A 12,015-nucleotide genomic window follows, 5' to 3' on the forward strand; every position below is an offset into this window, starting at 1 on the left:
GTGACATTTGTTGAATGTCAGTCGTATCCCTGAACATATGGCCGCTGTCTTACGCTTCTGGTGTCGTCCTCAGGCCCTACATGGCCCTGGTCACACACGACTCGACTCGTCCGTCTCTTCACTGGTATCGCAGCTCACCGACAGTTAACATTCTGTCTTATGCTGGTTGTGTTTGAACTCTCAATGCTCTTAACCAAACCTATTAAACATACCAGGGCTAAAGGTGCTTAATTCAAAGAAGACCTGCTCCCAGAAAGCCGTCAATTAAAGCTTTTTTCTTCTATTCGAGACCTAAATTAAATACACCTTTAGAACCAGGCTGGGACGCACCACTGGAAACCTGTATTTAAGGAGCTGTCAGAGAGAAGCATTTGAAACTTTGGATAAACAAAAAAGCACCCTCCGTGCCCGCTGGGCTAAACACCACTCAAGGCCGCAAATTAGACCGGGGGAGATCCGGAGCACGGTGCTTTTGTACGCCGCTGCGTCCTGAGAGGGGAAAAGCACACATTACACGCAGCAGCTTTTGTGCGAAATACATTGTATCACGTCCTTCCTACTGAGCGTATTTCATATAGATAATGACAAGAGCTAGGAGGATATCCGTGAGCACCGACGAGCGAGCTAATTAAGTATATGAGTGCCATTAGAGGCGCCGGGGTGTTGAGTGTGCACGGCAAGGCGCCGCCATAGCTGCGCACAGCTCGAACAACGTGGGCTCACGTCACCTGGAGAGCAATTGATATCAATTATATCATATCATAAAATACCCCAATTTAATCGTCAGGGAATCAACATGGGGCCCCTGCCCCAGGCGTTAGCACCAGTAGCTAAAGGGCTCATTTCTGTCACCATGTCTTCCTGATAAAAGCAGCTTAAAACAAGGGGTCCAAGCATCACCGATGGCAGGGGATAAAGGGTAATTTGGCACCTGACACCAGAAAATGCAAAGACAGAAGACTGCAATTGGTTCACCTGCTTTTCCTGCTATTCAATCAGTAGATATATTCATTTTAAAGTGTGTACATAAAAAATGTCAGAAAACAATAAGCATATGTTTGAATATGGTCGCTGTCGGGCGGAAACCTCGTATGTCCAAATTTGGTCAATTTCATATTTTTTCACATATCGATGCTATTGGTCAGTCCCCACGTGGGTCTGTTATTTTTACAAGTTATTAACCAATCTAAAGTCTTGAAAATAGCTCGAGCGCAAATCTCATAACTCCATTGGAAACTTCAACTGTCCACCTCTTCCTCACTCCGCGGGAGAGCTTCACGGCATATTTCTCCTCAAGAAGAGTCGCAACGAATCAACACGTCTTCTGAGGTAAATGTCTTCAAAACACTGGGCTCAAAGAAAAAAAAATCTTGACCCCCGCTAGTTCTGGTGCTCGTCTGAGGACAGGAATTTAGCGCAAGACAATCCAATGCAATGCGGACTAAACCCTGTGCACTGCAGATAAGGTACGGCGTTTTTTTAATTTCCTGAAAAATAACGGTACTGGAGATACGAGGATTCCGCCCGACAGCGACGATATATATATCGAACCAAATGTGTTGAGCAAAATCTGTTAAAAAATCATACAGGGTACAAGAGTGAACATCCATCCATTTTCTGTACCACTTATTCTACACAGGGTCACAGGGAGCCTGGAGTCTATCCCAGTGTACTTGACACAAGGCAGAGGACATTCTGGACATGGTGGCAGTCCATCACAGGACATAATCTCACACACCCACTTTCACTGCGGACAATTTAGAGATGCAACAAGGATCGAACCCCGATCAGGTTCAAAATGAACTATATAATGCCCCTTTTCCACCGAGGCAGTTTGAGTGCTGGTTCGGAGCCTAATTTAGAACCAGTTCTTTCTTTTTCGACAGCCAAAGCACCGGCTTTGAACCAGGAAAAGTGGTTCTTAAGTAGCACCAAAACGTTGCTGGTCTAAACTTAAGAACCGCTTGTGTCAGGGGCTGTGGGCGGGGCTGTGGGCAGAGCTGTGGGCGGGGCTACCGTTAGTGCATTAGATAATGTACCTTAACTATACTAATGTTTAATGCACTTTTACTTTACCGCAATATGAACAATTATCAGCACACATGATAGTAGTTAGCTACATGCTAAGGCTAACTTTTTTCTGTGTTAATGATAAAATAATGTTATGTACTTTCTCGATAACAACCTCCGTTTATACAGATTACATGGAGCTGCACGTACACGTTGGATTCGCTGCGTTTGGATGCCAATGTCGGTTCACAAAGCCATGAGCATTAACAGTAAAGCAACATCCGCCATTGTTGATGTGTTTGTGTTTGCCGCTGCTGCGTTAAAGTTGCTGTGTAACGTGACACGTATACAGTGACGTCAGACTCGGCTCTGTGATGCTCTCTAACCGATGGAAAGGCAAACCGGTTCTTAGAAGGTTCGCCAGTAGAACCAACGTTGAATCAGCACTAGCGCAAGCTCTGAACCAGCACCCGGTTCTTTTTGGTGGAAAAGAGGTATAAGTGCTTTACTCTCTTTGGTTTCTGACTATACAAAGGTCAAAGCTTGGATTGATTCAATTCATTAACACTTTATAAAATACGGGTTTCAGGGTCTCAGGATTGAACCTGAGCTCGGTTTACCGACTATATGGAGTTTCACATGTTCTGCCTGCGCCTGTATAGGTTTCATCAGGGTTCTTTCAATCTCTGATCACCCAAAAGCTGTTAACGTGTGAGTGCACGATGCACTGGGAGGACTGGCATCCCATCCAGGGTGTATTCCTACCCCAAACCCAGTTCTGGTTGGATCCACCACGAGCCTGAGCAGATTAAAGACGTTAATGATGAAAAGTAGTAGTTTATTGGTCCTGTTCCTTTGGTACTATGATGAACAGAAAATTTTTTAGGTCTTGTTCTTTTGCTAAAGCTTGGCTTGACCTTTTGCTGGGGATCTGTAAATGTTGTGAGGTTCAGCCGTGCATTCTGTAATGAGATGTGCAGTGAGACGCTCAGAACTTCTTCCACACATAGCAGACTTTGCTGATGGATAATTTTTCTATACTTTAACTCTCCACCAAAATGACCCCTTGGTACAAATAGTTGGAAAAACACTTGCGATGTATGATAGAAAGGCGTAATTGCAATTTACGCAGAAGCTTCATGAGTCTTAAGATGTCACAGCAAACATTTCTCTGTGTTTATTGTGTTCTCAGATTTCATTCGAGGTATAAAAGCCGGTTTGTTTCAGTGATTAAATGGCTCCATCCATCCAAACTCAACAATAACTTAAAACCTTTAAGCAAATGTTTAAATAACCAACAATAGACCATAACACACATCAGTTTGATTTTATGATCAAGCATTATGCATTATTAAAGACTTACCTTTTTACCGCCTCCCAAAGTTTGAAACGTTTAGAGAAATGAGAGTGGACTAACTGTAGGCCGGGGGATTGAAAAAAACGGTCTGGGTACGGACTCAGTTTTTTTTTTTTCTAATTTCAAAGAAAACTTTTAAGACACAAAAATAAAAAATGGAGTCTGTGTGACTTTTGAATTAATCCAGAGCCATTGTGAACGCCCAAATCCACTCCTAATCTGGATTAGGTATCCCAGTGCGTTTTTTTCCCCTCTCTCTTGAGGCCGCGGTCAGCACTCATCCCTTTGCTTTGTCTACTCGCCGGCCTCCTTAACGTTTTAGCAGCTCCCTGACTGGCTGATCTTTGATCTGATGTCTTCATAGAAGAGATCTGCAGGTTACCTATTTAGGATGCAAATCCTCCACCAGAGCCTATTGGCACTTTGCAAGAGAGCTAGAGAGAGAAGGGGAATCCCTAGGAGGTGGGATCGGAGGGATTCCTGAACGAAGCTTTCGCGCCCCTCCATCCAACACCCCTTTTCGTTCTCTCTGATCCGCTCGGCAGTATAGATTAAGGTAGGGGATAACCTTTTCTTAACGCAGAAGAAAGAGTATAGTGCGGACGAGCCTGGGGTGGGCCGCCGGGGTGGGTGGGGTGTTGGGGGGATCCTCTTATAATAAAGCAGCATGCCATAAAAGCATGCTCTGTGTCAGGAGCTGGTGAATGGAGCTCAATGGAGGCCCATTCCTGGGCTTGGCAGGGAGCCTTGCCAAAGCCTACCTAGAGCCAACTAAGCGTGAGTAATCTGCTCGCGTTCAATGGCCGGGGCCAGCTTCATTCAGCCCTCGTCGAACTTTAAGAGTTGATAAATTTATTATCTGTGGCGATTAGGGCTGTTGGCCCCATCACCTCCTCGAAGCTGACAGGTCTGAGAGCAAAAAAAAAGAAGAAGATGAAGAAGAAAGGAAAGAAAGGCTCACAAGTGGCAGTGGGAAGAAGGAGTCTCTTTTTTTTTGGTGTCTCTGAATTTCTCTTCCCTCACACTAGGACTAGGCTCCCATAGCAATGGGCCTTCTAATTGCAATACTAATGTGCCCGAAACCTCTGATTTGAAATGAACCAAGGCAGAAAATTGATTTCATGCTGTGACAGTTTATATGTTGCTGCCAGAAGACAAGTGGCCCGCTGAATGAGAACTGTACCTTCTAATTTTGTTTGGTAGTGAGATGAAGAAAATATTAGCTTGGTTCCATTTGGTCTGGGTAGAAAAGTCACAGAGCGATATTTCTCTGGATTAAACAAAGGTAAATTCCGCTAATCGACCGCCGATGTCGCAGGACGAAGGCTTTGTCCGTTTAACAGGTTGTAATGACATGTGAGTTAAACAGGGGCCGGGCTGGCGAAATAAGTACTACGAGCTCCGATGAGCTTTGTTAGCAGATGCTCACACCCACTCGAGCAGCTACAAAGGGTGCAGTGGTTTGGGACAAATCTCACACACCCTTTAGCACATGGACAAACAATTTTATTAGCTCCATTCAGCCTACCACTTGCCTGCACCATGTCAGATTCTCTCTCTCTCTCTCTCTCTCTTTTTTTTTTTAACTCTAAGAGCTACCAAGAAACAGATCGGGGCGTGCCATGAGACAATGTCCAAATGTACTTGCTCAGATTGCAGCTGTGATGTTTTAGTTGAGAGTAAATTGGGACCATTTTCAGGCCATGTGTTTATATTGTTGTAGGATGGGGAGCCATTTGTGCCTCACTGATATTACATTTACAAACGTGTGTAAATTAAAAGTGAAAGACTAAATAAAAGAATTGTTTCAGATAAATGACTTGTCCCAGTTTGTCCCAGTCCACTAGATCTACCTTGAAATACAAATCTTATTATTTTTCGATGAGGTCAGCAGAATTCTATGCATAAATTTACTTACATGTGGTCGAGACCATTAGCATTTTTATTTACTTATTTATTTATTTGCTAATGCTAAATGTGGTCGAGACCATTAGCATTTTTCTTTCTTTATTTGTTTATTTATTTGCTAATGCTAAAACCCTGAACTCTGTCACTCTTTTAAAATTGAAATGCAACCTGTGAGCAAAGAAGCAAAACTCTGAATGATTGCCTGGATGTTTTCCTGGATTCAGTGATGAAAGTGATTCATTTTTCAGAATTATAAGGACTAAAAGGTGCGCCAGTTATGGAACCCTTTAACGACTAAGCAAACAAACGACCGTAACCCAATCACCCCGAACAAAACATGGCTAGGACATCAATTTAAATCACACAAATACACGGCATATTCACCAGCAATAAGTGCTGACTGAAATTCAATTGACTGTGAAGTTATGAGTGTGTGTGTGTGTGTGTGTGTGTGTGTGTGTGAGTCATTATGTATAATTTGAGCGAATACACGGACAAATGTGTGTACAGAGCTTTCAATCATCTTCATAAGAGCCTCCTTTCATGTGTAAAAGAGAGCGTGGAGGAGACTGACACTTAATCCTTATGTAAAGTGTATATGCCAGGGTTTTGACAAATGAGACAAATCTTCGTCTGTAAACACTGAGTCACATCCGACTACAGTGTGTGTGAGAACGACATACAGTCAGGAGCTGAGATATACGATTCGGTGTTAAGTGCAATATCGCATGCTGCTAATTTTGTGATGAATATAATTCCAGTATCTGATACATCTGATACTATTTCTATCAAAATCTATTAGGTGTAACATCTAATCAGTTAAATTTAGGGTGGGGATTTTTTTCCCTTTAAAATGTCAATAAAAAATCAAGTCCTGTACCTGTAGAAAAAATAAAGATATATTTATATATAGATAGATAGATATAAAGATATATATATAGATAGATAGATAGATAGATAGATAGATAGATAGATAGATAGATAGAGAGATAGATAGATAGATAGATTGATAGATAGATAGATAGATTTTATAAAAACAAATAAAAAAAAAAAAAATTAAAAAAATATATATAAATAAATAAATTTTGGAGGCAGACAGAGGTTTTTTGTTTTTCAAGGAGACGTCAAACTGAGATCTCTCTTATTTAAATATGAATATATATATATATATATATATATATATATATATATATATATATATATATATGTATACACACACACATTTACAGCATTTAGCAGACACCCTTATCCAGAGTGACTTACAACTGAGCAACTGAGGGTTAAGGGCCTTGCTCAGGGGCCCAGCAGTGGTAGCTTGGTGGACCAGGCGTTTGAACCCATGACCTTCTGATCAGTAGCCCAACACCTTAACCACTGAGCTACCACATCCCTATATATATATATCCCATATATATATATATATATATATATATATATATACAGTACTGTGCAAAAGTTTTAGGCAGGTGCGAAAAAATGCTGTAAACAAAGAATGCTTTCAAAAATGGAAGTGTTAAACATTTATTTTCATAAATGAACAAAATGCAGTGAATGAACAAAAGAGAGATCTAAATCAAATCAATATTTGGTGTGACCGCCCTTTGCCTTCAAAACAGCAGCAATTCTTCTAGGTACACTCGCACACAGTTTTTGAAGGAACTCGGCTGGTAGGTTGTTCCAAACATCTTGGAGAACTAACCGCAGATCTTCTGTGGATGTCGACTTTCTCACATCCTTCTGTGTCTTCATGTAATCCCAGACACACTCGATGGTGTTGAGATCAGGGCTCTGTGGGGGTCGTGCCATGACTTCATGCTGGTTTGAAGGCAAAAGGTAGTAACACAAAATATTGATTTGATTTAGATTTTTCTTTTGTTTGCTCACTTTGCACTTTGTAAATTGACAGAAATAAATCCTTTTGCACAGTACTGTATATATTAAAACAAAAAAGGTATTTACATTTCATTTTGAATTTTTTTTTTATATATTTGATCATAAAACACCACAAAATGCGATTGAGTGTAAAGAAGGGCTCGCGGCTAAATTAATAATAATCCTGTGAAATAACTTATTTTGTGTACAGTATCTCATCAGATTTTTTCCCCCTTTGTTTGTTTAATAGTCCAAATCTCCAGAACACACAGCATTTCTTTGGTACAGCAAAGTGTGTCCTTAGCTCAGTTTATCAGCTCACAAATCCGTCGCATGAGGAAGTGAGTTATTTGCTGCATTCGAGCCGACTGAGAGACGATTGAGTCGAATCATACAGTATTTGTACTCCTTGATTTCACTTGGAAGCAGACCGTGACCGCTTCGCTTAGCTGTTCCTGATCTGCTTGTTTTGTTTCACATCTGAAGTGTCTCTCACCTGAACAAACCGACTGCACCGAGAAGGAAAACATACCTGGGTTTGAGTCAAACCCACTGAACACTGCGTATGTGAAAGCACCCTTAGGGAGCATGGTTTTGAAGGGAAGACTCCAGGGAAGGAAAAGGGAGGGGAATAAAAACAGTCAGCCTGCCTAAAGATGTTTAAAAGATGGTTATAAGTGGTGTGATGTCAGCAGTTTTTTTTTTTTTTTTTTTACGATAATCACCTGTCTCACTGTAGGAGATAATCCCAGTAAAATGTGATGAGTGACTGTATCATACGATGCCTTATTTATCGCCAGATCCTCTGAATCTGCTCATGTCATCACTCAGAACTATCTATCTATCTATCTATCTATCTATCTATCTATCTATCTATCTATCTATCTATGTAGTATTTTTATATTTATCTCTATATTGCTTTCTCCATCTTTTCTACACATGCTTAAAACGTCTTTCCTGCTCCTCCGGGCCTGTAATTGGCCGGCGCACAAGGGACATGGTGGTGTCAGAGCCTCTGGGACGTTCACCTTTCTACAGCAATAACAAAATAAGCAATTGTCTCACAGATAGCACCTTTAATTAGCGCAGCCACATTTCCCAACACCAGCTCTTCCTCATTAGAACCGTGAGAGACTAAGGGCCAATCAGAGGCTTTGGCCTTGGGGTGTCCTGGTCTGACATGATTAAGGTAATGTGTGTGTGAAGGGATGATTTGCCTCATTTGCCTGGTCACTGTTACACTGTCACTCTGGCTAACAGCAGTGGAAGGGCGATAAGTGTGTGTGTGTGTGTGTGTGTGTGTGTGTGGGTGGGTGTCAAATGCTCACACCATGATGGGAAAACAGAATGTGGTGGGAAAATTGTGCTGTTCCTAAAGGATAGAGAGGGAATTATTTTTTTTCCAGCTGAAAAACTTTCCCCGGATGATGTTCTATCTGACAACACAACATTTAAGATTCAGTTCAGTTAGTGCGTTGGTAACATTTTCTAATTCTATATGATATAATTACTAACGTTTCTTTGTACGAATGTCTAGAAACTCTAATAGCGCTTCATAAAGCTGTAATAATTTTCTACATATAAGTTAAGATGGGAATCCTCATAATGATAGCAATGCAAGCCTTGAGCATGTGTGTGTGTGTGTGTGTGTGTGTGTGTGTGTGTGTGTGTGTGTGTGTGTGTGTGTGTGTGTGTTCACCTGTTGCTGTCCCCTCCCCGTGAGGCCAGTGGGTGTATGATGGCATCTCTTAGGGGAAAACAACACTTCTCATTCTGGTCAGGACTAATGTGGCAAAACAAGCAGGCAGATCCCTCAGGTAGATTTCACCTGTAGCCAGGGAAAGGTTAAAAGAGATACACACTTATGACCTTTCACACACCACACACACACACACACACACACACACACAGCACACGCAGGTCCAGAGTTGATAATGACTGCTTTCCAGTAACTGAATCCCTTTTTGTAATTCCATTAACGTGACGCTAACATGTCAGATACTTCATATTGTTTTTCTATTGCTGCCTTAACCCATATGCTTATAGACCATTTTCGACCGAAATTTGCGCCCGCTGAACGACCAAATCCCCGCTTATCGATCTCGACCCACGTGGCCCGAGGGGAAGGATCTTCCCAGTCTCACCTCAGCCTTCGTGGAGAGAGCATCTATCGTAAATTAAACTTCGGTTTGTGAACAATATTAGTGTTATTTAGCGGTCAATATAACAATTTATTGCATATATATTGTATATACAATACTTTGTTTAAAGTGTACAATATTATTTATGTACCTGTATTATTTTATGTATAATTTAGTATTAATACTGCTAAAAACGGGGCAAAAATTGTTAATTATTGGGTATCGGTGGAGGTCGGGAACGGATTAATTGGGTATCCATTATTTCTTATGGGATAATTACATTCGCTCTTCGACCTTTTCGCATTTCGACCGGTTTTAAGGAACGGATTAAGGTCGATAAGCGGGGTACCACTGTAATTTAAACTTGATGGATGAGAGATAAACAGAATTTCCGGTATTTAATGCGTACAGGGTTTGTCTTTGAATGTATTTATTAAACAATGATACAACCATTGATGCCATAAACCACCGTTCGTTCAGCTTTAACGCAAAGGAGATTGTTAATCAAAATAAAAGCAGAGGAATAAATGTGAATAAAATTTGTCTGTCAAAAATGAAGGCTTGAACGAGACTACGTCAAGTTTATTTATGTTAACTTTTCCCAGGAAAATTTGTGACCGAGGCAAGATGTGGTTTCTGTCTTAACAGTATATATTATGGTTGCTCACACAAATCTAGCTAAACAGCTTTGCTAAATTACCACATGATTTTTACCCTTCCCTAGAGAAAAGGCCTGCTGCTTAAAATACAGTTTTGCCAATGCCTTTCCTCAGTAATAAGGAGAAGAATTCTTGGCTATTCACATAACCATTCGATGCATTCCCTTTTTTTCAACAATGCAACCTTTTCCTGGCCCATATCTATACAGCCTCTCCTTCCTCATCCATGCAAAGGAATGAAGCTCCTGTCAGAGGTGCCCTAGCATCCTACAGCAATGCCCTCCCAGTGCTATTTGTATGGAAAACAGGGGTTACGCCTTGACCCCACCCTCTATCAATCAAAACACTCACAATGCTCCTCCAGCTGTCTGCTGGTCCGCAGCAGCACTGCGCCTCCATCCTGCCTTCTATGAATGCGAGGGCTGACGCGGAGAGCCGAGACTCCAGCAAACACCCCGACACCCCCACCACATACCGTTGGCTAATGCTCAGGGGGGCCATTAAAATCAGCAACATCACCAAGCGGTAATGATGAGCAGAAGATCCACTTCCTCTCTCTTTTTAACACCGTGATTCTTTATGCGTCTCTGTGTGACACCGGCGCTGCGCAGATCTCCGCTGCTTCCTCAGTAACCCCACGCCGTGACCTTCACAGCCCCCAGACGCCAATCTGTGGAATAACAGCAAACAAAACGTTGTATCTTCAGCAGCCGGGCGTGGGAGGAATCAAAGACGGCATTGTGGAAAGAAAAAATGCTGGATAGGAAAATCCGAGTAGCAATTCATTGTTGAATTGTTAGTCTGGTGTCAGATAATTAACACAGATAAACTAGGTAAAACAAGCAAACTTTGAGTTTTTCTTCTATGGAGACTCAGTAGATGTAGAAGAATTAGCCTTGCTGAAAAATCGACAGGTACTGTGACGCGTCAATAGGCGATCGATAGCTAATATGATGCTTATCACAACATAACAATACAAGCATTACATTTGTATCTCAAGATGCATAAATAGCCTAATCGGTTACAGCAAAATTATATTGTGATAAGCTCCAAATCAATGCCCTTTCATTCTCAACAATAAATAAATATATATATATATATATATATATATATATATATATATATATATATATATATATATATATACTGTATATATATAAATAAATAAGAGAGATCTCAGTTTGACGTCTCCTTGAAAAACAAAAAACCTCTGTCTGCCTCCGAGGCACTTTGCCCGCAAACTCATTGATTGCTCAACTGTCTGCCACTCAATGATAAAATGTGCCACCCGAAAGCACGGCTCCCCGTTTCTCCCACGATCTTCCTCTTTTGTCTCCAAAATGGTGTAATTTCAGAGATTGAAGTCGTTGCTTGTGGCTTCATCTCCTTCTCTGACAACAATAGCCCGTGAATGCTTTCAGCAATGATGGATAAATTGCTGGGTAGTAAAATATTATATCTAAGGTAGGTGATGGGGTAGCGTCTATGGTGTCGCTCTCTCCATCAGTCTCATGGCAGCTGAGGTAATTATAGTCTGTTAGTCTGTCTCTCGCTCTCCTTCTCGGCATGGGAGAAGCCTCTGCTGTTTGTCACCAGCTCATCTACAGGAGCAATAGGACAGTAATGGTTCCAATTAACATCTGTTGCCTGACTGGCATTTTCAAAGGCAGTGACAAGCCCCGTCAATGACCTTTTTCTTATTATTGACCTAAAAAAAAAGTCCCATAATTAACTGTCGGTCTAAACCCACATTCCAATGGCTACAATGATGATAATATGTGCTATGATTCGGAGGGAGAAATTAACAATGGACTGGGATTTGCCGTCTATACTGAATTATCGATATATTCACCTCCTGCAATTCCTTTTTGTTAACATGTTGTTGGCGTCATCCTTCAGCTGCTTGCGGATGCTACAGTGGATCCACATGCTTCGATGGTTTGGACCAGGCTTGGGTCTGGCACTTAGATATAACCCCTCATTTGCTTGATTGTGTAGGTGAATCCAATCCAGCAATGGTGACAACATGGTATCTTGCTGCTGCACCACCAGAGACCATTCTGTAATC

This window comes from Tachysurus vachellii, chromosome 13 (assembly GCF_030014155.1).
Source record: "Tachysurus vachellii isolate PV-2020 chromosome 13, HZAU_Pvac_v1, whole genome shotgun sequence".
Lineage (NCBI taxonomy): Eukaryota > Metazoa > Chordata > Actinopteri > Siluriformes > Bagridae > Tachysurus > Tachysurus vachellii.